The 15726-nt window shown below is 50.1% G+C and overlaps 1 protein-coding gene across 1 annotated transcript in view; it reads left to right on the top strand.

The window, feature by feature from the left end:
* PTP4A3 (protein tyrosine phosphatase 4A3) overlaps positions 1-15726 on the top strand; it is a 42331-nt gene continuing 26605 nt past the window's right edge. Inside the window, exon 1 of the mRNA XM_015618691.1 lies at positions 1-79. The gene's annotated coding sequence lies outside the window, so the exon portion shown is untranslated. The remainder of the gene's footprint in view (positions 80-15726) is intronic.

The following is a 15726-nucleotide window of genomic DNA, read 5'->3' as shown; positions in this document are numbered from 1 at the left end:
GCCGGCCGGGCGGCGAGCGGAGCCGGGCGCGGGGCGAGCGCAGCTCAGAGGAGCCGAGCCGAGCGGAGCCGGCGCGCAGGTCAGTGTGCGGGCGCGGAGGCGGGAGGGCGAAGGGAAGCGGCGGCGGTGGCCGCACGTGGGTCCGCCCGCGCAACAATGCGGGCGGGAGGGGTCCGTGCGCCGCCGGCTGCGGGGCCACCGCGGCGTGCGGAGGAGGCTGCGTGGTGCGATGTCCGCCCTGAGCGGGGTAATGGCTCCGCTGTAGCCATCCTGGAGCTGTGGTGGGGGGGCAGCAGCGTGCGTGCCCCCCCACCCCCCCACCCCGATCCCCAGCGAGGCGATTCACCTTCAGATTGAACCCAAAGTTAAGGGAGGGGAGTTACAGCCCCGGTGTGCGTCGGTGCTTCCTCCCCGCCGTAGCCCCGCTGGGAGCCCACGCGCGATGCCGCAGTCCCCCACCCCATGGTGCGGACACGGAGCATCCCGGCGGAGCCCATGCCGCCGCGCTCCGTGGGTGGGACCCAGCGTGGGCACTGTCAGGGCTCCGCAGGGCCTCTCCACCCCCGTCCGGGGCCGGACGCAGCGATCGGTGTCACAAGGGGCCCAAGGGGGGAAGCACCGTGTTCCAGGCTGTCCGGTCTCGCCATCCCTAAGGATGTTTCCCTCTTCGTCAAGCGAATGAGGCTAACCTGCGTCGGTAGCTGCGGCAGGGATGGCCTCTCCTGGGTCGTGTTTGGAGCAGGCTGCCGAGGGAGGTGGTGGAATTACCATCTCTGGAAGTGTTCAGAAAACGTGGCCATGGCACATGGTGACATGGTTCAGTGGTGAACATGGTGGTGGTGCATTCATGAATGGTTGCACTTGGTGATCTTGGAGGTCTTTTCCAACCTGGATGATTCCGTATTTGAGCCTGTCTTGTTAGGCTAACAAGCCATTCCTAGCCTTGCTATGGCGTGGGGGCTTGGGAATGCCAGTAGCTGCCATTCCCTGGGCAGGCAGGTCACATAGTAGGAGGACAGCCCGTGCCATGCCTTTCTCTGCCGTAGGTAAAGTGGATTTTTGCATGCGCCTGGAATTACTAATCCAAGCAATTAGCTGGAATCTGTCAAGTTTGTGCTGCTGCCAGTTTCTCCAGTTCATTTGGTTACAGCTTCATCTTTCTGGTCAAAGAACTCAAATGTAAATGGGCAACCTAGTGTCTGGAGCTGCTGGGTTGGGTTTATGTACGTCTTTCTTGCCAGAGGACAATCAGCAAAAACACTGAGCCTTAATGAAGTTGTATGTTTATTGGCAGCACTGGAAAAAGAGCAATGTGGATAAATGGGGCTAGTGGCTTGTTTGTATACAAAATGTCGTAAATCTCCCTACCAGGTTGTGAGCTGGATTTAAACTCCACTGTTATAAGAATCACTCCTTTTTTTTTTCTTTTTCTTTTTCTTTTTTTTTTTTTTTTTGTCACATCATTTCTGATAGCGGATGTTTAAAATTCTGCAAGTGGATTTAAAGCTGAGGGCCTTGTGGGCTCACCAATGTTCTGCACCAGTATTAACAGTTTGTTGTCAGTTGGCTTCAGAGTTAACCACCCAGATGCTGGCTGGCAGGGGCTGATGCAGCACAATCCCCTGACCCAGCCACTTTCTGGGATCTCAGATGCCTGCAAATTTGACAGTTGGGCAAGTGAAGAGACTTTTAACCTCTGGTAAGTGCTCCAACCTGAAATTTGTTCCTTTTGGGAATACTAAAACTTTAACTTTGGTTAACTTGTGTCAAAGGTGTGTGCCTTTGACATGATGAGGCATCACCCTGTTGGCTCTGCTTAGGGAGAGGGCTGCTTGCAGAAGCAAAAAGCTTTTGTTACAGCTATTTTATTTTTATGTGTGCCTTGATAGCTCAAAGGCTTCCAGTCAAGGCAATCCTGGGTGAGAACCATCCACTGTGATTGGCCTGTTAAGTGCATTTCTTTGATTTGACAGCAGAAGTGCCTAGAGAAACATCAAAAACCCCAGCATTAAGGCATGTTTCCAGCTTCATCATCCCTTGCAAGCCATGGAAATCAGTGGCTTGAAATCCAGCAGCACTTGATGTTAAAATAGTGAACAGTAAACATTGTGTCCTATCAATAACTTTAATTATGGTTTGGGTTTTGTCTTAAATAGACACACATTGTCATAGGGAATCAAAGTTTAGCATCCAGATGTGCTCAGTGGGGTGGTAGCGTCTTTGGACAGGGTGTAACACGCTTTTATAGCTTAAATTAAAATAAAAAAGGGGTTTAGCAGCGTAGCATGCTGTTGTGTAAGAAAACTGCCAACTTTTGGGCTGAGACTGCGTGGATTCTGGGCATCGTGTGCTGTGGCGTGTTGGCGGGTGGTGTTCCCAGGCAGCTTTGGATGGGGAGAGCAAGTTTTACCACTCTACAGCTGAACCCTGATGGGGTTTTTCAACCATAAAACAAAGTGCAGAGGAGGCTTTTTCTGTGTCACAGATAGCCAAACTGAAAGCAAAAATAAACACCTGTGAAAGCTGGGGTTTTTTGGTCATTGACAGAAAAGGAAAGTGCTGGTCTAGGGGCGGGTGTGAAGTCCGGTGTTCATTACATTCCTAATCTGGAAAATACAGACTGTGGCACGTGGCAGCAGCCTGCATGGCTAATTTTACATCTTGTCCTTTTCTCTTTCTGATTTAACCCAAAATTAAGGAAAGGAAGCAGCACCCATTGGCCTATTAAATGTTCATTTTTGCCAAGTTACACCACTTTGTGAACACGAGACACGACCGGATTCCTGTGGCAAGGAGCCCTTAAAATTTCAACAGCTCTACCTATAAATATAGTCACCGTGAAAGGCAATCCGGCTTTAAAAGAAAAAAAAAAAAAGCAACCATGCTCTTTTTTTAGTCCCACTGTATCTGCTTGACTTTAGTGCCATGCGATGCATCTCCAGCCGGGCGGTGAAGCCGAGGCGGTGTGGAACATTCAGTCTCCTGATTCCTCTTGCAAATTTATGTGAAGAATGGGTGCAAGCAGAGAAAAAAAAAAATCATTTTAGTTCTCCTGAAGATTTCTGGGAATGGGACAGTGGGGCTGGATCTCTGCAGCCACATCATGGCCTTTTGCAGAGGGACCTTTGGTGATTGCTTGGTCCTGGTGAGCTCCCAGGAGCTGCTGCTCTGCATGGCAGTGTGGGATGGAGCCTGAAGCATCCCTTGGCTCTAAAGCAATGTCCCAGATGAAAATTAAAGGGAAGAAAGAAAGAAGCTGGCTGCCACCTCACCCCAGAGGTGTCTGGGCTCACCCACTGCTCTCTGACGCAACCACAGCAGCTTGGGGAGCTTGGGGGCTGGTTTTGGACATGCCCAGGGTTGCCCAGGGACAGGCTGGCCTCGGGAGTGGGTACAGCATGTTCTGGGCACTCCTCCAGGCCAATGGGACCCCCCACCAGCCCCAGATGATGCAGTGGGGTGATGGCCACTGGCACATCCTGGTGGAGAAGACAGCACTGCCTGCAGGGCTGGGATTTAGGTGGAGAAGCTCCAAGGGAGGGTGGTTTTGCAGCTTAGTGATGCTTTTCAGCGTGCCCTGTTTGCATGGCAGAAATCCACCTTTGTGGCCAGAGCAGCTGGGTCACCTTGCAGTGCCAAAACCTGCTGGGTACGGTTGGGATGGGGCACGGGCTGGGAAGCATGTGGGAGTGGGGAGGGAATGCTCAGAGCAGGGAATTGCTGCGTGTGCACTTGGGTGAAGTGCTGAGCCCGGGCTGTGCGGGAGCTGCAGACAGAACCCACACGTGACCGTCTGAATTTCAGATGATTGCTGGACCACTTTGCCAACAGCCTCTCGCAGCTCATCAGCTGCAATATCACTTCTTCTTTTCTCTTTTTTTTTTTTCATTTCCTTTCCCCTTCCCCACCCTGCCTGATTTCTAAGCCGAAGCAGGAGGGATGAATACAGCACCGAGGGTGGCTGCAGCTGCGCGGGGTTTGTATCCAAATGGTTTCCTGGAAGGCAAGTTTTTTTGTTGTTTTTCAATCTTAAAAATATTTTTACAGTGCGTGTCTCGTATCGGGGCTGTTTGGATGTCAGGTTTAGTTTCCCATGACATGGAGTGATTAGAGGAGGGAGGGGAAGGAGGAGCTGGGTGCTGTTTTATGTGCAGATCTCTCTGCAGCAGTATCGTTGCCTATTGATGGTAAATGTGTTTCCTCTCATCTCTGTGATAGTTCTCGGAGATTTCCTCTTTTACGTCACTGCAGTTAATAAGATGTTTAACTCGTGAGCTGGGGGCGATGTGCTGCGTTATCATGTTGCAAGGAACAGGGGGGATGACGAAGTCCCGCACAGACTTGTGCTGGGAAGATCATATCAATGCTGGGGAGAACAGCTGGGTTTGGAGTCAAACCATTGCCTTTCACCCTTAATGAACCTGACCTGGCTGCATCACATTTTTTTTATCATGACAATTATTATTTTCCTTCTAATACTGAGAGAGGCAACTCAGTCCTCTGTCTCTGCTGCATTGCTGGAGTCAAGGGTGCACCTTGATTTTTTTAAGGAGATTGTATCTGCCTGGCTAGATTTAAGTCCTTTTTTCCTCTTTTTTGGGGACTACTGAAGCATTTCATGAGAACACCTGATGGCTTTTTGTGGTGACACTGCAAGTGCAGTAACTGCAGATCCAGAGCCCTCTCCAGGAAAGTCCTTGTCTGTGTGTTTTGCGTGTCACTGGTTGATTATAGAGTTAAGAAAGTGTTGCTGTTGTACATGCCTTGACCAGGAATAGCCTCCTTCCTGCCACAGTTTGCAAGGCGAGCTCATGGAGGGCAGGCAAGCTGGTCAATAAACGGTCTACGCGGCACCCTAGGGAGTTCTGAACCAAAATGAGAACACTTGTGTCCTTCAACTCCTCCTTCCTTGCCAAGTTGATTTCTTCCCCCAGCTCTTTCTCCAACTTGCCACTCAAACCCTCTTCATTCTGCTGTGTTTTTCCACAAATGTTTTTCATGTGTGACAGCAGGGAGAAGAAAGCCACGAGTGCTGCAGGGGGCTGATGCCTATCAGGCCAACCCTTGCCTGTGGCTTTGGGGGCCCTTTCACTTTGGTGACTTGGTGGTTGCAGGTGGGTTCACATCTGGCAGTTGTTGGGCTTGGAGTTGCTTCTGTCTGCCACCAGACCAAACCCAGTCACCTGCACCTATTCCAAGGCTCCCAGCTCATCCCCAGGGTTTGAGTCAGTTGGGGTGGCCATGGTATGCCTCTGGTGTGGAGGAGAGAAGGGCTCTGTAGCCTTATCGGGTAAATGGAGACATGGAGGGTTTGCAGGAGGAACAACCACAGCTCTGGTGGTGACATTTTCCTGCCTTTCATCAGGACCTGTTGCTCACAGGCCTGATGACATTTAGCTGCTGACTTGCTGTCACTGATTTTGCTCAATAACCCTTTTCTTTTTAACACTAAAATGCTGCTTAAGAAACAACATGCCACCAACATGTTCGAATGTTGATGTGGTTTTTGGGAGGCTCACAGCCTCCCAGTTCTGCTTTTGCTCTGGGGAAGAAACAACATGGTTGAGTGCAATTTTCAGCCCTCATGGAACAGGGTCTTAAGAGATGACCCTACCACATCCCAGCTCACGCCCTCACTGCTGGATGTGGGAGTCAATTTTTCTCACTCCTGCCATGCACAACAGCCCCTCTCTGCTTTTGCTGCGAGCTGGGAAAGGGGCAATTTCGGGTGCAACTCCAGGCGGTGCTGGCTCGGCACATGTCCCCAAGTGTCCCAGCTGGGTGGCTGCCCGGGGCCCCCTTCATGCAAACGGGGTCAGCAGCTGGGAAATAGCAGAGCAAAGTGCCTCCCTGGTAATTCCCAGCTGCCGTTAAAGCGGCTTTAAAATAAATTCCCTCAAAGAGCAATTCCAAGTATTTGAGGGTTTGAACTTTTCTGGGGAAGGGTTTGGGAGCTGCCGGCTACCGCACTGCACCCTGGCACGCTGAGGAAAGGCGCCAGGGCAATTGCCCTGATTATCTTAACATCTAAAAAACACTTTTTTGATGTCTAGATGATGTTTATTAGCTGCATGTGCAACACAACTGTTGGAAATGAGGCACTGCTGGAGGCAGAGTTGTGCTAAACTGGGAAGATGGGTGGCTGGGCAGTGTCCTGGGCTGGAGGCAATGCCCAAGGCTCAGTGACCCTCACTGTGCCATCCTACCTGGTCACCAGTGCTTACCCAGGGGTACAGCACAGCCGGGTGCTCCTCGCTGCACATTCCATAGCCAGCTCTGCTTGGTAACATGGGCACAACAGAAAACAAACTTTGCAGCAAGCTTTGCTCTCCCAGAGCCCCTGAAGGTTGCTTAAAAAAAACAAAACAAAACAAAAAACTTCAGAGCAATGTGGTCTTTCTTTTTCTCATGCTCATGAAAATTCTCATACCAAACCAGTAACCTCCACTGCCCCCAGTTCATTATTTTTTAAGGTGGCGTTAGGGGGCATTTAAGGGAAGGCTTGTCCCAGCCTCTGTGTCCCCTCCTCTCCTGCATCCTGTCACGGCAAATTACAGCTTCATTCATGCTTGTGTGACAGGCACTAAAAGGGGGAGGTTTGGTCAACAAACTGGAAAGTTGGTCTCATCCCTGAAAGGCTCTGGATGTCCCTGTGCTGGTGCTCCCCAGGGTGATGTGTTACTGCATCCCGACTGGTGCAACTTTTTGGTCACGGGAATGTCCCCGTGAAGCTGAGTACCCCGAGCTGGGGACAGCCAAGCTCTTCCCTGCAGACACAGTGCTGGGCTCTTGCCCAAGTCCTCTCTCCAGGGCCCTGGCACCAGTGCAAGTGCAGCCAGGCTGAAGGCTGGTGATTAAACCCATGATCCAGGTCACTCCTGCCCCTCTCAGTGCCCCAAAAAATAAGGATGCTGATAGAAAACTACATCTAGTTGGGGATATCACACCTCTCTGACTGGTTCAGTGCATTTGGGGGTGAACTGAGTTTATGTGGGGTAAAACCACCTTAGAAAAAACATTGCAGCAGGGGGTTCTTCCCCACATATCCTTCATTGCCATGGCTAAGCTGCTCTCAGCTCAAATCGATTTCGTTCATGGGCTGACCTTTATTCTGACAGCTTCTTACTGAACTTTCTATCTATCATATATGTAATTTTTAAATTTTTTTTTTTTTTTCTGTGTGAACGTGACAGAGCTGTCTTCTGAGGTGGCAGAAAACACAGCTCTCCCCTTAAGGACAGGTAGGTAAACCTGTACATGGTACAGGGAGGTTTGCTGTGGATGGGACAACACTGGGTACAGTCCCAGCCCAAAGTCACATCTACTGGACCACACACTTAGCTCTTTTTTTTTCTTTTTTTTTCTTTTTTTCCCCCTCCCAAGCTAATCCCTCCAGCCCCTTAGGCTTTTTTGTTGTTGTTGTTGTTGCTCCTCTCTGAATTCCTTCTAATTTGCAGGCTCACTGCCAGCATCCAACGCACTATAAAAAGGGGACTTGTTCTTCAAGCTTCCCTCTGGTACAGAGCATTTGCACAAATAGCAACACGCTTGACAAGTAGGTCTGATTCCCCCTGCTATTACCAAAATGCTCGTAGGGTGCTCAGGGAGTAGAGCTGCTGTCTCAAGACAAGCCAAGCTGAATTTCACACAGGGCCCTGAGCCCAATTCCCAGCCGGTGTTTAAATTCCTGTCAGCTGGAAAAACGGAGCTGTGTGTTTTTATTTTCCTTGCCGTGTAGCTTCCCTCTCTCTCCGAGAGCGAGCGGATGCGGCTGCATCCCTGCAGATCCCACCTGCACAGGTGGGCTGTGGGCTGTGACTGCAGACCCGTGTCCTGCTAAGGCAGCCCCAGGGCAACCACCAGTTTTTGGCTGGTCTCCCCCCTCCCTCCCCACCCCTACAAGCAGCCGTGACACAAACCCCTTGCCAGCTTCCTTCTTAAAACTAATGAGCTGTTTGACCCTGGCAAGTCCTCTGGGAAAGCTGTTGCCAGAGCCTTGCTGCTCGCACGGATACAAACTGCTCTTGTTTCCAGTTTAAATTTATTTGTGGATGACTCGTACCCATTTGGCCTTGTTCTTCTTGTACCCGCAGTGGCTTTTAGCTTGGATGGCTCCTTTCCCTGCTCTGGTATTTATCCTCTGGCAGGCTTTACCAAGTGCCATGGGTCTGCCAACCTAAATAACCCCAGAGCTTCTGGTGGAGCATGGCTGGAGGGGGTGTAAGGGCATCTAGGCTTCCTCATTCCTGTGGTGGAGACAGCCTCAGTGACTTAATTTGCAGCTCACCCATTGAAAAGGAAAATCCACCATGCCTCCTTTTGGCATCCTCATTGGGGATGGTCTGCAGAAGGACAACCCCGACCATCCTCACCACTGACAAAGGCTCTTTGATTTGAAACCATTATCTAATTTCATTAGCACACTTCTCTTTTGCAATGCAAATGCCATTTTGGCAGAAGATGAGCTTTTTTTTCCTAGTGCAGCCTTCAGTAGCACCTTTCCCTCTCCTTTCTGGTAGTGCCAGGGCTCGTGTTGCTGCCTGTGCTAATCTCAGCCCTGGTGTTGTGGAGCAGATATTTCCCATGCACAGTTGTGCCAGGCACTTTGCTCAAAGGCTGAAGTGGATTTGAAATGTCAAAGTTCACCAGGTCAAAATACACACATGGCTCCTTACCACTGGTCTGCTTTTGGACGTGTTGAACCATCCAGGATGTTATGGGAAGAGCTGCAAGGTGTTTGCTTTCTGCCCAGGATGATAATTTTTCACCACACTTTTACTGGCATCTTTGCCATGGGTTTTGCCTTTTATGTGCTTTCTTTGGGAGCTCTGTGCTTATTCCTGGTGATGCTAAGATGCTGGCTTATCCATCCCAATTTAGACCTCTGCCTTCTTCTTGGCAGGTAGAACTTGACTGGTACCTTTGATGGAAGGAAGAATGCTTCGGGTGCCATCACTCACCAGCTCCTTATTTCCTCCAAGTTTCCCTTTAGTTAAGAACCTCTTTTTCCTTTTTTCATTCTGCCTAATCTAAACTGCACCAGCATGTGTCCATTTGAGGCAGGATTTTATATTCCCCTGCAGTGTCCTTCCATCATTCTGTGCCCTCATTAAACCATGTGTAAATTGGCATCATTGAGAAGGAGCTGGCCTCTGCGGTTATTAGCAGGATTATTCTCATCTCCTGGTTTCCAGTGAAGCTGCTGGGCTGGTGTAACACAATTCCCACTAATGCTCATCTCCACTGTCAGGGAGAGCGATGCTGATGGGGCACTGAGCACCAGCAGCAGATACCAGGAGGAAACCAGCAGACCCCTTCACATCTTTCCACATTAAGTGATTTTTGAGCCCCAGCTCCTCTCCTCCAGGCCATGGTTGTTTAGCACATCACATTGGGCATGAACTTCCCCTCCTGAATCTTTTCTGAGCAGCCTGTGGGCTCCTTCACAGCTGCAGCTCCAGCACAGGAACGCATCACATCCTGCGCTCATGGCTGGGTTTGCTTTGTGCATCGTGTTTTCTCGCTGCCTAAATCAGCATCCACAGCCTCCAGCACTCAGAGTGGGTACAGCTGGGCATTTTCTGCCTGCAGTTGATCTTCCTTGTTCCTCTCTCCCTGATTATTTGATTTCTCACTGTATTTAAAGGAGAGGTCAGTGTGTGTTTTGCAACCTTCTCCTATTACTAATTTCTTAGAAACAAAGGGGTAGGAACCACAAGCAATAAAGAGCCTGAGGTTTGAGGACTCGCTGTTTATTTGTCAAAGTTAGAAATGCAGTGACACAAGAGAACAAGAGAAAATCCTCAGTGCAGATGTACCTCATTTAAGTTTAGGCTTGTGTAGGTCAGGTTTGGGGGTTGTGGATTTCCTCCCACTGCAGTTTTACATGGAGCTGTTGTCACTGCCATTACTGCAAATAACATCTTAGTTTTGCCTTCTGTACCTCGTTTTTGCACCCCCCAGCCTGACCTTCCTGCACCATGCCCATGTGATGCTGGGGGAGCAGTAGTGCCCATCTCAGTGGCATCAGGGCACCCCACGCAGTGGGATTGGATTGCACGTGGCTGATGGCAAGTGGGTGACAGTAAATCAGTACTAAGGATGCAGATGTTGCCAAGGAGGCTGGGACTGGCCATCAGCTGTCAGGAAGAGGGGATAAGGAGCAGCAAGGGTGGCTTAGATTCCAAAGCCAAAGATGCTCAGAAGCCCTAAAGGGACAAAAATAGGTGTTTGGGTTATTCAAGAGGGTTTGAGGACCGCTTAAGATCTTTTCCCCTCGGAAGCAGCAATTACCAGATGAAAGGGAATGTCTTCAAGCAGGCATTTTGGAGCATCTGGTTTGTGTTTGGCACATTTACTGGGGAAAGCAGGGAAGGCTGGAAGGCTGCTGGGTGGGTCGGTGGCTGGGCGAGGCAGAGGTTGTCCTTCACGGGATGAGTCTGGTTGCTTATGAAATGCATTTTGACACCAGGAGTATTCCCATATCTCTCCTCCTTTTTGAATTGCGTGTCAATCACTTTCCATAGCATTAATGCTGGGCATGAGCTGGATTTCTGCTTGTGGGAGGTTAAGGGGTGTCCCCACATGAAGTGGGGAATAGGGGGATGCACAAGTGGTTTTCTTTTTCGGTTTTGCCCTTCCTTGCTACAGAGGAGGCATTGGCATGTAATTACCGCCAGCTTTAATCCAGCCAGACCAACTGCCTTTCTGGCAAACCCAAACACAATAGGAGCCAAAGGTTATTGCATGCCCTAAATAAAACCATTACAGCCCTGGGGCCTCACCCAAGCCCAGACCACAAATCATCCAGGACTGGCTCCATTCAGTTTTTCTGAGTCTGGAAGATCTGTATTGATGGCAGTGACCCATAACATTTTTTTTCATTTTACTTTTTTTTTTTTTTTTCATACTTTCCCCCTGAAAAGCTACCTGCACACTCACAACCACTGTGGCACCTGCCAGGAGCAGCACATCTGGCCAGCCTTAGTGAGCTTTCCAGGGATGCACTTGGTTCAGTCTTTTCTTGCTAAAATCATTAGTGGCTTTAATTGAAAGCAGAGATAGATGAAAGCACGTCACACAGGCACACCATGGCGTGCATGGCTCAGCCCAGCACGTGTCTGTGACCAGAGTCCTCTCAGCCTGCTGCCAGATACAGCCCAATGTTGTGCTCATCCAAGGGATGCACTGAGATTTCAGGCACATAAGGACCCTTGTGGCCTGGAGTAGCCACCAGTTACTGCTCCAAACTGGAGTAACTTTAGTCTGAAACCTAAAGGATTTTACTCTCTATCCCTAAGCAGATACAGCCCAAAGAGATGCAAATGCATGACCTCACCCAGATCTCAAGAGGTAAATATTGCATCTCAATGAGCACACCCCTATCTTTTGCCTCAGTCTGAGACATTCTGAGTCCATCCTGATGCAGGGACTAGCCAGGCCAGGGAAGAAGTGTATGGTGGGAAAGGCTTTCTCCTCACCTCCCAGTTTATTTATTGGTGTCTCGTGTTTGGAGCATGATGGACACTGGTCCTGCTTCCATGCAGGGCTGCTCTGGCTCCTGGCATCCCCACAGAGCTTCTGGCAGGGAAAAATTACATTTCACAACCCGTCTTTCCAGGCTCCCACAAGACTACTGGAGGGAGAGGAATGTGCTGAAGAAAATATCCCAACTGCTGTTAAAAGGCACAGCTTTCCCTGCCCCTTTCTGGGATGGCCATTCCTTCACTGAACCAGACAGTCTCCTCCAGCTGGCAGCACCCAATGGAGCCAGCACTGTGTCACCTCCCCATATCACCCTGGGGTGTCTTTGTCCTCCTGGCCTCCCCTTCATGTGCAAATAATTGAAATTGTGATAAGCAGGCTATTTTATGGAGAAATTCTGCTTTTCCCTCGAAGTGCTCCTGGGACAGAGCTCAGTCACTTTATATCTGGGCAATAAATCTCCAGGCTCTCCAGGGCACACCCACCACACAAGGCAGTAATGGGCCTGCCAGATGCTGTTCTGTCTGGGTGAAGAGCTTGACAGCCAGTGCAGCATCTGTTAATCATTTGCCAGGAGAGCCCAGGCAGTGAGGGAGTCTCAAGTTAAATCCCTGTTGGCCAATCCTTTTGAATCACGGTGAAGGTTTCTGGGCTACCTGGAGCTGAAACAACCTGTGAGCTGCAGCAGCCTCTGATCCTGGGCTGAGAGATGCATCCCACACATCTTAGGAGGAAGGTGAGAAATCTTTCTCCTTGGTCCTTCTTCTTCTAAGAGGGATAAAATCTTCACCAGGCCAAGGCTGAGGTAGCACTTTTCCTTGATCCCACTCATCCACTTTTGCTTCAAAATCCTGTGAGCCTCAGATGAGAAGTGGCAGTGAAAAGCTCTGGGGAAGCTTGAAGTGGTTTGGTGTTGAGTCATCTCCTGGGTGATGGCGTATGGACAAGGCTGAAAGCAGGGATGGCTTTCTCTGATGAGTCTTCTTTCAATATTCTACAATCCCAGTCCACACATTTTGCCTCCAGAAAGTAGAACACCTCCTGGTTCTCTGCAGAAGATCTTGTTGCATCTGGGGGCAATGGTTGGGCTGTTGCACTTATTCTGATTTCTCTCCCAGGCTAATTACAAGCCTCTTGGACTCTCTCAGGTGGCTTTGGCAAGTGCTCTGCTTTTCTGCTGCTGGTGCTGGGGAGCCCTGGCCACAGCCATCAAGTCTTTCCCCAACTATTAGAAAGCAGTTACGCTCCTTGTGTGTCTTTTCATTGCCGGAAGCTGGTAAGTGGATGGATCCTACACAAATAAACTTCTCAAGGGCAGAGAGTCAAAATATCCCTGGGCTTGTTTGGTGGGAAAAGGTTAACCAGCATGAAGTCTATGAATTGCTGCTGACCCGACTGTTGACAAAATACAGTGTTATTAATTGAACTTGCAGGCAAACTGCCTGGGGCTGTTTAGAAGGAACTTGTCCATCGCCAGGGCCGAGATCTCCCTGGGAGAAGATCTGTCTGGGCTCTTTGGAGATGCACCTAGGCCTTGGCTATGGCTCTGGTTTGGGGTTTTGTTGTTGAGGATAAGATGTGTCAGAGTCTCAGTCTCCCACACTGGCCATGGGGCCACACAGATTCACCAACAGCAGAGCTGTAGCAGAGAAGGACAGGAGGACCCTGTCAAGAAGCCTGGGACCAGGTGACTGAAACGGTCTCCTGATCTACTGGAAGATCCCTTTGCTCATTTCAGGACTAAATATTGTTGGGCTGGACAACATTTGAAGTTCCTTTCCAATCCAAGCCATTCTGTGATTTTTGTGATGACTCTAATGAGGCTCCTGGGTCCCTAAATTCAGGTGTCTGCTCTCAAGCTGAATCTTACACAAGGCATCATTACCTGGACAGGAGCAGAAGCTTTATGATGAAGGTGAAATTCCAAAGTGTGACCTGTACTGTTCCCAGTGTGGTCCTAAATCCCAGCAGCTGTTCACTGCTGCATTGACACTGATGACACTCACTGTCACCCTACCCTCAGCCCAGTGGCTTATTTTTGACTGTGGCAAGGCAGCGGTCAGTGCATGTCCCTGATGCCACCTCAGCCTTTCAGCCACCATCATGGCAGCTCCAGAGCCAGCTGCTCCTCCCGTGGCTGGCAAGTTCCTTCACAGCATCTCACGGTCCTGCATGACAAACAGCTTGCTTCTCTAGGCCTGGGAGTGAGCAGAACACCCGCGCTGGCACCGGCCCAAGACAGAAGCTTTGGGAATCCTCCTCGACAGCATGACAGCAAATGCTCCTCTCCAGCGGGGCCAGTGCTGGGAGGCTCCCAGCAGCAAAGCCTGTCCTGGTGCAGGAAGAACTTGCCTTGGGCTGTGAGGATTTCTGCACCTGCATGACTGAATGTGCTGGAAAACACCTTCCATGAGTGCCAGAGTGGTGGAATTCCAACTGCCAGCAGATAAACATGCCAGTGCCTGTCCTGCCATGCTTTGAGGAGGGGGTGGCACCTAGTGGAGGTGGGCAAAGGGGCTATGCCTTTTCCTCAGTTTCTCTAAAAAGCTAACAGTTGCCTCCTAGGTGAGGTCAGCCACATCCAGGTGGAGCCTCATACAGGTTAACTGAGCTCCTCAAGAGTGGCCACGTGCCTTGTAGCCCACAGGTGAAGCCACCTCTCTGGGATGCTCAGCCTTGTCTAATTCAAGTTGGGCCATGCAAAAAATACCTAGAAGAGCCAAAGGGAACAAGATCCATCTGCCTGTTCTTCTTGCTCAGCTTCTGGACGTGGTCTTGCCCAGGCTGAAGTGGTCCCAGGGATGAAATGGTCCATCCAGGCTGGAGTTCAGAGCAGCTTGACCGTTCCCTGAGAGCAGCTGTGGCAAGCAGCCCACGTTTCACAAGTGGGGTTTTCCCATCAGGCTCTCCAGCTGCTATAAATAACAGGAAATGTTTTGTCATTTTCTGCTCCAGAGAAGGTCAGGAGCTGGATTCTGTGGTCTTTGGAGCTTTAATAAGGTTGGAGATTTATGCAGTGTACCCAAAACTCCCCTGAGACAGCTTGCCTGAGGCTGTTTGGCTCCTTGGCTCTAGAAGTCCTGAATGCCAGCCTTTGACAAAGTTACCTTAGCCACCCTTTATGAGCTGTCAGGTCCTGCTAAATCCTTAATGTGCTCTTCATCTCCAGGCCAGATGCTAACCCTTGGATTGCTGCCGAACCAGCTCACGAGAGGTTTGAACCATCCTCTGTCAGTGGTAGGAAAAGCTTCCACCATGGATCCCAGGATGGATGGATCTAGAGACCAGCCACTGAGCTCGTGAGCTTGCTGAGAACTCATCTTCACAGAATTATAGAACGTGCCCTTGTGAGACCCCACCTGGAGAACTTTGCTCAAGCCTGGTGCTCAGCACAAGAAAGACATGGACCTGTCAGACCTGGTCCAGAGGAGACCACAAAAATTATCAGAGGGCTGGAGCACCTCCTCCTGTTTGTGTTTGCAGCAGGATGGAAACTGAGCAAATTGAGTGGGAAGATCCACCTGGGGGTTTCTCAGACATCTAGACAGCTTTTCTGGGTCCTGAAGAGCCCCAAGCTCAGGTCTGTGCTGCCTGTCACCCCAGCAGCCACGCAGGGAGGAGGCAGAGCCCTGTTTGCCGCCTCTCCCATTTCCCCAGCAGATGTAGGAATGCTTTGATGTCCACTTCCCCAGCCCCAGTGCCCAGCACCAGGATTAACCACCAGTCAGATGCCTTCATTGACTCCAAATAAATCTTCTAAACTCAGACAAGTACCACAAGAGGGGTCCCAGCATTCCCCTCTTGCAGAATGAGGGTTAAAAGTAGTTTTTCCCCTTGCACCTGCCCCTCTGAAGCCAAGGCTGTGTTTTATTTTTAAAGCCCAAGTTTCTTGGTGGTTGGCTCCACTCCTGGGGCATACAGGCCAGGGACAAATAGAAAAATTTCCCATCTCAGTGATACAAAGAAAGTGGACAGTATGGAACCTGCTCACATGGGTTGGAAGAAACTCTTCCCCCCCTACCCCCCAGTCTCTTCTTCCTGTAGCCAAGACAGAAATGCAGCTCTAGGGATGATCCTTCAAAAAATACTGAATTTTGCTCCTTTTTGCATGTTTATTAGAGTGTTTTATTTGTCTCGAAGTGTTTTTTGGGTCAAAGTTATCATGCCCTGTGCAGATCTCTGAAGCCTGGGTCAGTCCCACTTAAATGGTTTCAGCGAGGCTGAATTATTTTTTGTTAAAGC

The sequence above is a fragment of the Parus major genome, chromosome 2 (assembly GCF_001522545.3).
Source record: "Parus major isolate Abel chromosome 2, Parus_major1.1, whole genome shotgun sequence".
NCBI lineage: Eukaryota > Metazoa > Chordata > Aves > Passeriformes > Paridae > Parus > Parus major.
The sequence above is the reverse complement of the archived record's forward strand: the minus strand, read 5'-3'. Positions and strand labels throughout refer to the sequence as shown.